The 10,239-nt window shown below is 43.9% G+C and overlaps 1 long non-coding RNA gene and 1 pseudogene across 1 annotated transcript; one reads left to right on the plus strand and one right to left on the minus strand.

Moving 5' to 3' along the window:
* The first annotated feature begins 157 nt into the window (after positions 1-157).
* On the plus strand, positions 158-3,720 carry LOC134809770 (uncharacterized). The gene is made up of 2 exons (XR_010156236.1): positions 158-1,226; positions 3,267-3,720. It is a non-coding gene; the product is annotated as an uncharacterized LOC134809770 (long non-coding RNA).
* Positions 3,721-7,439: 3,719 nt separating this feature from the next.
* On the minus strand, positions 7,440-10,000 carry LOC100610864 (wee1-like protein kinase; annotated as a pseudogene).
* Positions 10,001-10,239: the final 239 nt, after the last annotated feature.

The raw sequence follows: 10,239 nt of genomic DNA on the forward strand, positions 1-10,239 counted from the left end.
TCTTTAGCAAAATTTGTAAAGTGTTATAAACGGGTTTTACTTTTGTAAATTTTTTGAAACAATTGTGGCAAAATAAATAACATGGTAATCTGGAATTCTATTTCATAACATCAAGTGTTTTAAACCTCTAACATTTCTTCCCAAAATCAAACTTCAGTTTCAAAATTGTCTTTCCTCGTGCCTGACTTTTGAATGCTACAGAGGGCCCCTGGAGTATCCAAAAGAGAGGTAAACTGGATTATTTGACATATTTAGTTACATGGGATTGCCAATCTTCTTTAGGTTATATAGGTTATATTTTGATAAATATTCTATAGGTTATATTTTGATAAATGATACTAATATATGTTCCAAAATTGTATGAGATTTCTAATATTCTAATGTCTGAGTATATGCTATCAGAATTAAGGTTTTTATGTTAAGTTATTGTAAACCACAGAGATTATCAAACTTCTTTGTCAACTGTGTTTCTGACTATAACTACCCTGGACATTTTGTTATTCAAAGACAATTGTCTTGTTTAGATCCTTTTCAAGAGATAGTTTATAAGAAGCTACAGAACTGTGACAGGTGCTCTCAAATGCAGTTTTCCAAATAACTTTGGAGATCATGACATTGAAATAAAGTAAAACATACAAGACTCATGAAGAGCTAAAATGTTCACAAATATCAAGCAGAACAAGGGTTAACTAAATGGACTGAACTAATAGAAAACTGAAATAATTTTTTTTTACTTATGCTTGGACCATTGCTGATTCTTGTTTTGTTTTTCAGAGTCAAGGAAACTTATTTTGAGCTATTTATAACCTTTAATAATTGGGTAAGGTATACTCCTGTGAACAAAATTTGGAGCACATTTGGTCTCTCTCTCTCTCTGCCTGGCTTCTCTAGAATTTCAAAACTAGCTGTGAGTATTCTTAACTTATGACAATATAGTTGTTTGCATCAGTGCAATAAGAATTCATTTTTCTTTTGCAACAGGATGCAACTGGAAAAACTTGTTGTTTCACCAAGGCTTTGACTGGAAGGGTACATTTCCCTTTAAGGAGTTAAGCTTGACTTGCAGAGCTGATAAAAGCCTCTTGGAAAAACTGGCCTTATACCTTGTTACACAGTCCCCAAACAAGGTTCCTAACCAGCAGTGAGTAAAGAATGTCACTTTCCAACAGGCCCAGGAATCACGTGCTCTTGGGACCTCAAGAAGAGAGGAGTTTACCAACTCACAGGTATTTGAGAATGTAAACCCATGGTTGGACTTAGCTTTGGAAAGTTCTATCTGAGATTCTTTGTGTACAGAGTTCCATCAAAGCCAGTCTAAAAGGCCCATATAGAAATAATTATTCTTGCTGTACTTTATGCAAATAATCAGGCCAAGTATAAGACTGAAGTCTATTTTGCAAACAACACAGTCCTGTCATGGTTTTGTTTAGATGGAGTCTCACTCTGTCACCCAGGCTGGAGTGCAGTGGCACGATCTTGGCTCATTACAACCTCTGCCTGCCGGGTTCAAGTGATTCTCCTGCCTCAGCCTCCCAAGTAGCTGGGATTACAGGCATGCACCACCATGTCTGGCTAGTTTTTCTATTTGTTTTTTTTAATAGAGATGGGGTTTCACCATGTTGGTCAGGCTGGTCTCAAACTCCTGACCTCATGATCCACCCACCTCAACCTCCCAAAGTGCTGGGATTACAGGTGTGAGCCACTGCACCTGGCTCCTGCTTTGTTTTTTAATACAACTGAAAGAGAAAAAAAAATTTTTTTTTTTTTTGAGACAGAGTCTCACTCTGTCACCCAGGCTGGAGTGCAGTGGCATGATCTTGGCTCACTGCAAGCTCTGCCTCCCAGGTTCATGCCATTCTCCTGCCTCAGCCTCCCAAGTAGCTGGGACTACAGCTGCCCACCACCACACCCGGCTAATTTTTTGTATTTTTAGTAGAGATGGGGTTTCACCATGTTAGCCAGGATGGTCTGGATCTCCTGACCTCGTGATCTGCCCACCTTGGCCTCCCAAGAGAGAGAGAAATTCAGTTTCAATACTTATCATCATTAAATTCTAGCCTTTAAGTTTTTGCCTACATTTTAGATTAACCCTGCTTATTCCTATAAACCAACCATCAATCTCTGGCTACAGCTCAGAAGGAACAAAGGGGATGGGTAATGTAAAAACCTGAATCAACATTCTAGTTCTGGGCAATTATTATGCAAATCCTGTCAGGTGATGGGAATAAATAGGGTGCCCACCCAAATCTTAGCAAGCATAACTATAGCCACTAGTTATCTGGGTATCTCATAAGACATCCTTTTCTCTCCCTTCTTAAAGAAGGACTCAATTCCACAGTTTCACCTTAGCATTTTGCTTATGACAAAGAGTCTATGCAACCACTTGGAGACACATTTTTGTCCCAATCTCAATTCCAATCTTTGGGTCGATGCCCTTGGAAAGGAAACTGGATCTGAGGGATTTGGAGGCAGATGATAATGGAGCTTAGAAGGCACAGTGTAGGTGAGCATGACTAATTCCTGCTGATTAAGACAAGCCTCCAGTTTCATAGATAAAGGTCATCTCTCGTACCCATGACATAAATGAGGTTTAGGGAACTCCATACTCCTGACAGCAGGGCATATAGGGTGTACGTGGGTAAGAGCAGATATCCCACCCCCTAGGCCTCCCTGTTAACATGGGTAAAAGCCACATTGACACCCATGGGCAGCACCCTGTTGCAGTCACCAAGACTCAGGGATACAAGGATGGAAAAGGTAAAGAAGATCCTCTTCCTTCTCTCCCTCACATACCCCGAGTATTTTCTGGGAAGAGAAGAGAACCAGGGATGCCTGCTCCCCTCTTTCTAGATGAGTAGCCATTCATCTTCAGTCTGAACCTATTTTGATTGCATTCTGAATCCCTGGGACTCCCTGAGAAAAAAATGCCTTCTTTTTTTCCTTTTTCCTCCTCTGTCCTCTCTTCACTGACAGGTAATTGTGTCTGTAATATGGGACACTCACTTCAGATGCATCCTCCAAACTGGGAAAAGTTAATTTTGAAAACCTTAAACTGGTTGGCTTAGGACTGGGCTCACAAAAGGGTTTACCAGAAGACTGACATGCTGGCAAAAGCATGAAAGTCTTTTTGCCAGCTGGGCTTGTGGCCTCCGTCTCCCTGTGCAAACTGGTAAAACGCTTTGGGATTTTTAAGCTGTCCTTACCCCCACCGCTGTTTTGTTTTAATACATGTTTTCTAGTAACCTGGTTTTTCTTTTCACCTTCAGGCCATCAAACTCCAAACCATCACGCAACCAGACTGGAGCCTCAAACCATAACCTTTTTTGCCAGGAACCCTTTCATAGGCCCCTGAGGGAGATCAGACTGCTGTTTTCTGAAAACAGTACCCTCTGTCAGCAGGAAGCAGTTAAGATTGGTCTTCATCCTTATCTTTATTCTAACGGCAGTTAGATGTACTTCTTTAGGTGCAAAATGATAGATGCAGGAGGCAGATGAGGGAACCTGCCCAGGGCATTGTATGTGTATGCCTGCAATGGACTAGGGACCCACCTGCACACTGGAAGAGTGGGGTGGAGCCACTGGAACATTTACACTTTGTGCAGAAGGGAGGAGCCTGGCATCTTCAGTTCCTGTGTGGTTGTCTGGTGTTCAAGATTCCCTCTTGCTTTGCTGAGAGTTGTTTTTCCTTTTCACCCAATAAATTCTGCTGCTTATCCATCAGTGTGTCTGTGAGCCTAATCTTTCCTGGTCATGTGACAAGAACCCAGTTTTAGCTGATCTAAGGAGAAAATTCTGAAACACTGTGTTGGGGATCCCTTCATCCCCTAATTGGTTTGGGCTCTCCAAGGCCCACAGTCTTCATTAGCTGAGATGCACAAACAGCAAAAGTGATGACCCACCACACCCTCCTGGGCATTCCATCTCAGAAAGAAATTAGAACTCTGATGGACTTAGAACATAAACAGGGGTGGTAGGAATCTCTGGCTGGGAGGACACACCCAGTAAGAAGGAATTAATTGGGGTCCCATTTAAAGAAAAAGTCAACCTATGCCTCCACAAAACTGCCATGCCATGGTGGGGAACCACCTCTACCCTGGTCAGCTTGGACTCTCCAAAGCCTGCAGGCTGGAACGACTGAGTCACCCAAATTGCAAAGGTGGCAGCCTGGCCCCCCTCCCTGCACACTCCATCCCAGACAGAAATCAGAATTCTGTCCATAGAATATGGGTGGGGGTGCCTGGAGGCCTCTGCTGGGAGGAATCACCCAGTGAGCAGAATGAATTGGGGTCCCATTTAAAGAAGTTGGCCACATGTTGGTAAAGCAGCTGTGCTATGCTGTGGGGTTTCTTCCTCATTTGGATCCTTTGGACTCTTCAAAGCCCATAGGCTGCAATGGCTGCATTATCCAAAGAGCAAAAATGGTGACTCACCTCTCCTGTCAAGGAGTCTCACCCATCTCAGGTAGGTGCTACTCTGTTGCTAGTGGCTGTCTGGAATTCTGAGCCAGTGGGTTTTATCTTATGAGATGCCATGGAAGTGGGACCAACAGACCAACAAGAGCTTCTTAAGCATGTACTTCAAGAAAAAAATATTTTTGTGTCTAAAGTTTGAAAGTAAGAAAATTGATTTGAGAGCTGACATGTCTTTTCTTCAGGGTTATCAGTCCCTGGCAGCCTTTCACTCACAACACTCTAGAGTTCACAAAATGTTCCTATATCCCATCTCTTCTCTGATCTTCATACCCTGAGGCCGTGCAAAATAGGGGCTTGAGTCCCATTTTGCAGATGAAAAAGCTGAGGCTCAGAAAGAAAAGATAATACACAAAGTTTGAGGCAGAACTGGGACTAGAACACAAGATTCTCAAACCAATGCTTTTCCCATCATTAAATCATTCCTTGGGCTAGGAATCCATTAAGACTCCAAAAGACAGAGCACTATTCAATGCGTCCTATCAACATTAGACCTGACCCACCCCAGAAAACTAAACAGCTCTGGGACCCTGAGGTGGAGAACTCAAAGAGAATGATGCCTACATTTGCACATTGGAGCTCCAATCCAAACTCTGCCACTCAACTACAGAACCTCACTTTCTCAGCCTTAGCCTCTTCTGCTATAAAATGGAACTACAGAAGGCATCAAAAACCTAGGGATAAGGGCAGAACTGTACTCTGAATGCAGGAGTGACTGTAAAGTGGATAGTGCTCCTTGACTTTTGGTTTAAACACATGGATGGTATGTTGTGTTTCTTTGTGTCACCTCCATTGTGTCTAGTTCATGGCTCCAGATCCTGGGGGCTTCTCACCAACCCTTATGCTAACTGATGGGTGGATAGATGAATGAATTAGTAGATGAAAATATAGATATAGAAAGATGAATGGATGTGTGGATCCTCAGGGAAGCAGAAAGAAGTAAACAGGAAGTCAAAGAATGAGGCGATGATTGATGGATGGAGAGTCCATGCATGAAATAGAGGCACAGTCTCCAGACCTCATAACTCCACCCAGCCCCAGCACAACCTACCTTGGGGTAGCAGTGACATGCTTCAAATGATGCCCCCAGTCACCATGACACAGCTTCAGAAGGTGCCATAGACCTGGGGCCAATCATGGCTCATGAGAAAGGTGCAGAGAGCCAGCAGAAAAAAAAACCCAGCATGATAAAGTGCATGTTGAAGCTCTTCTCACCTGCCATGGCTTCTTCATCAGGCCCTAGTCTATTCACTGCTGGCAGAGGGTATGCATGTCATCCAGCATAAACACTCAGACCGGCTCACAGTGGGGGATAAAGCTCTGGGATTGCTGCAAATTGAGGCTTAAAGGGAGAGTAAGAACCCTTCAGGTCCAGACACAGTCCCTGTGCCCACAAGTTCAGCATAGCAAGAGGCAGCACAATTGAGTGGACAAGTACACCTACCCACCCACCTTCACTCCTCACCCTCCTGCCTTTTCTGTGGGCTAAGCAGTCCTGTGGGACATGTATGAATCTGAATGACAGAGTATGCAGGAAAGAGAGAAGGGAAGGTTACCAGGACTGGGCCCCAGCCAAGGATTTGACATCACCTTATTTGCCTACTATAGGGATGAACTATGTGGACAGGTGCCCGTATTATTACACTACATTAATACAAATACACCTCCCAGCCCTAGAAAGTAACATACAATTCTGCAGCCAGGAGACGTTAGAATGCTGCTGGAGGATTCCAGGATCTCAGAGGCTGGATTTCAGAGTTCTGAATTTTAGACTTTTCAAGGACATGTGCCCATCTGGGGTTCAGGCATAATAGACTATACTTACTAGATGGTGACTGTGTGCATGCCACCATAACATGTTACACTATTAACTCATTTAAGGGACTCCATGAGGCAAGTACTGCTGTCTTCACTTTACAGGAGACACTGAGCACAGGCAAGTAACTTGCCCATGGTCACACAGCTGGAAATAGCAGAGCAGCTGGGATGTGAACCCAGAGTCTGTGTACTTAGCCACAGTGCAATCCTGCATAACTACAGAACAAACGTATGTGTGTGAGCTCTGATGGCAAGGCAAGCTGGCTGGGTTTAGATCCTGGCTCCTCGACTCTGGGGCAGCATGGTCTTGACCTGCCTGTGCTTTAGTTTCCTCCTCTGTAAAATAAGCATAATAACAGTGTCTTCTGGGTTTGGAGCTGTCTCCAGGTTTAGGCTCCCTGTGTTTTTTCTGTCCCCTTCACACTCTGGCCACCAGCCAGTCCTGCTTATAATAAGCTCCTCCCATTCCATACCAAGGCTCTGGTAAATTAATGTCTGTGCAGGGTGTGAATGACTGACAGCAACTAACTCAATTTCCTAGCAGCCTAATCCAGAAGGATGCCTTCCTAAAAATAATAATCTAATTTTGGATAAATTTTAATTTATTAAAATTATAATTTTAATTGTTATTAATTCCTGCGGACAGGCTGGTGAAAAAATTTCCTGGGGACAGTCTGATGTCAAAAATCCATTTCCTTTACAGGATTACAAGAAAATAAGAACTATCAATATCTCTAAAAGACCATGTTCACTTGCAGTGTTTATGAGGTTAAATGGTTGATGCAGGATAAAAGGCTTTCATTTGGCTCCTTGACTTTCTGGGTTTTTGGATTTTCCTGTGTTTGGTCATCACCTTCTCTCTCCTCCTCAGCATGGCTGTGCTTTTCCCTAAACCCACACCTGTGCTCACACCAGGCCTTCTGCCTGGTAGTCCAACCCATAAACCCTTTTTCTTTTTTTTTTCTAGACAATTAAGTTAAACTCAGGGTGACTTTTAATATTGCCAGTCAATATTAATGAAACACAAGTCAAAGACAAATACAAACATATTTTACAACAAAATCAGTGAGAAAGAAATGGACAGATTCTTTTTTTTTTTTTTTTTTTTTTTTGCAAAATACATTAGCCAGTATTAGTAGTCAAATGGCTAATCACAGAAAAAAATCTATTTTGTAAAAAACTTGGAATGTCAGAAGTAATTCTGGCATTACAAACAGCTGTGTAGAGGATCACCAAGATAAGTTTATATACACATACACTTGAGAGAAACCAGACAAAACATTGAACAACAGACTAACAATATGATCAAATACAAAATTGGGAAGGAGGTATTTTTTTAAGAGTCAGGGAAGTTCACTACCAGAACAAAATTACAAAACTCACTAATTATTATACTGGATTAATACAAAATTCCAAAGCTTTAAAGTTCAAAGAAAAAAAAAGGCCAATAGCTGCTTTTCATCAAGACCAGCTGTACACTTTACATATTTGTTTCAAAAAGAAAGCCTATTAACAACAGTAATTGTTTAATGCTAAAAGTTTACAGCAGAGACAAAACTGAAATAGCAAATTTATAAGGCAATACTTCCACAGAATTATCATCCCATGTCTCATGCTAAGGCTACAAAGTGCTCCCAGTTGGATATACAAGTATAATTCACTTAAAACATACATATATATATATAGAGAGAGAGAGAGAGAGAAATTTCATACACAGGTGCATTGAAGGCTGAGTAGTAATGAGTGGTTTTAGCATTTGCCTTATTGAGAGAATATGTTTGTCATCAAGCCCTTGAATCCTTTCTTCAGGTCACCATGGGAACAGATACCTTCATTACAGTACAACAGCACACTGAGAGCAACACACCACCACAGCGGTTAATTTTGGAAAGACTGCGTTAACATCCACCAGTCACTGACATTTTACAGAAGACAGACTGGTAAGACTATATAAAAGCCTGAAAAAGCTATGGTCAAAATACAGTTTTCAATTGTAATTCACAAATAAAAGTCCTAATCAGTAAAACCACTGACACCAATAGAGAGAGTAATTGCAAATTGGATTCTAGCAGTGATTTCGACCTAGCTTGCTTTTTTCATAGTGTTTTTTGCGGGATGAGTAGGTGGGAAATGAGTAGTTTACTAGAAGGCTGACAGAGCACTTCATTTTCTTTCTAATAAGCCAAGATGTTGTGTTCCTCTGCGTGGTGGACCTAGTGGCCTCTGATCAGTGAAGAGTGCTCCTTCCTCAGCTGCAGCCTTTACCATCTATGCTCTCGTGAGTTCTTTTTGTAAAAGTGTATTTTTGAACGTTTCAACATTCAATCCTATACACAGTGGTTCTCTACTCTTCCTAGAAGCAGACAGCAGCAGTGAATGCTTTAGAGGGCCATTGCTGAGGGTCTTCTCTCTGGATATGAATGAATCATAACTTTTAGCAACTCTGAAAATTCTTGGGAAAGCACTTGTGGTATCTGAGGTAATCTATTCTCTCTAATTCCATGCCATTGGTCTCCATTCCTGGGAAGAGCACAGACCAGCAGCACAGACCACTGTGAGGGGAAGTGCAAGATATCTGCTTTTGGTAGATGGTATAATTCTCCTGTAAAACTTCACTTGCAAAAAAAAAAAAAAAAAAAAGACTATCAGTCTCTTCAACTTGTGGGTTAGAGATCCTTGTTACATACCCACAATCACGAATTTTACAGGTAACTTTGTTGGATGCCCAGTCATCTTCATCTCCTTCTTCAGAGGCAGCACTGGGGATTGAGGTTTGAGACATGGATATATTACAAGGTTCCTTATCCATGTGAATCAAAGACATTGAATGAATATACCTCGAGCCCCGGCCAACTTGCAGAAGGAGATCCTTCAACTCTGCTTCTTTAAAGTAACTCGTGATTCGGTAATTTTCACTTACAGCATCAACAAACCTTCTACCATCACGGTATCCATTCTGTGTAAGCATATGAGCATCTGCCCAAGCAGACAAGTGTCAAAGTACGCGAATGCTGTCCGAGCACTGCCTGAGGATACACTTCTCTCAAAGGGTTCTGCTCATCAACGGAGCCGGCCAGTGACTTTTCTGATCGCTTAATGGCATAAATACATGTATCCAGCCTCTCCACGCTGTTAAAACACAGAATCAAATTCTGCAGAGCCCATTTTCTCTGGCTCATGAAATTCTGTTGTAGGCCGAGAGTTCACATCGCTTTCAGTAACTGCAATTCTCTAAGCAGGTGTAGTTTCATCTTCAAACTCATCATCACTGGCTTCCATGTCTTCACCGCGGGAGTCAATCCCAATACCTCCTGGTTCTACCACGACGCTGTCCTAGCAATGACGCAACACAGAATCCGGAGTAAAAAGCTGAGGATTCACAGGAGGAATCTGTGGCCGATCAAATCCCTTTTCCTGATATTTCTGTGTCTCTGAGGAGGGAACTAAGCAGAGGTGAACAGCGCTGGGATCCATCCCTGGAGCTTTGCGGCGCAGACTCTCGGGCGTGTGGCGGTGTCAGAGCCGCGCTGGCGGGAGGACTGCGCGGGGCCCCCGCGGGTCCCACAGGGACCAGCAGACGCCCCCTCCGTGCCCGGCGCGCCCCGCAGCCCCGCACGAGGCGCTCCCAGGGCCTCAGCGCCCCGGCCGGGAAGAGCCGCCCAGGAGTCAGGCAGCCGCCGGGCCTCGACCTGCGACGAGGAGCCGAGACCCGCCGTATCCCGTGAGTCGCCCCGGGCCCTCCGCCCGCCCCTCCGCGCTGGGCCGGGCCCCAGCAGCTTGTCCTCCTCCAGCTCCCGGGCTCGGCCCGGGCTCCACGGGGCTCCACGCGGGCGGCAGCGGCCAGCGGTCCCCTGAAGGGCCGAGTCCTCCCTTCCCTCCTCCCGCTCCTCCCCCGCGCGGTCGCCGAGGGCGAGACCGACTTTTGCCGCAAGGTGCGGGCGGCCCGGGAAAC

Source organism: Pan troglodytes, chromosome 3, assembly GCF_028858775.2.
Source record: "Pan troglodytes isolate AG18354 chromosome 3, NHGRI_mPanTro3-v2.0_pri, whole genome shotgun sequence".
Taxonomy (NCBI): Eukaryota; Metazoa; Chordata; class Mammalia; order Primates; family Hominidae; genus Pan; species Pan troglodytes.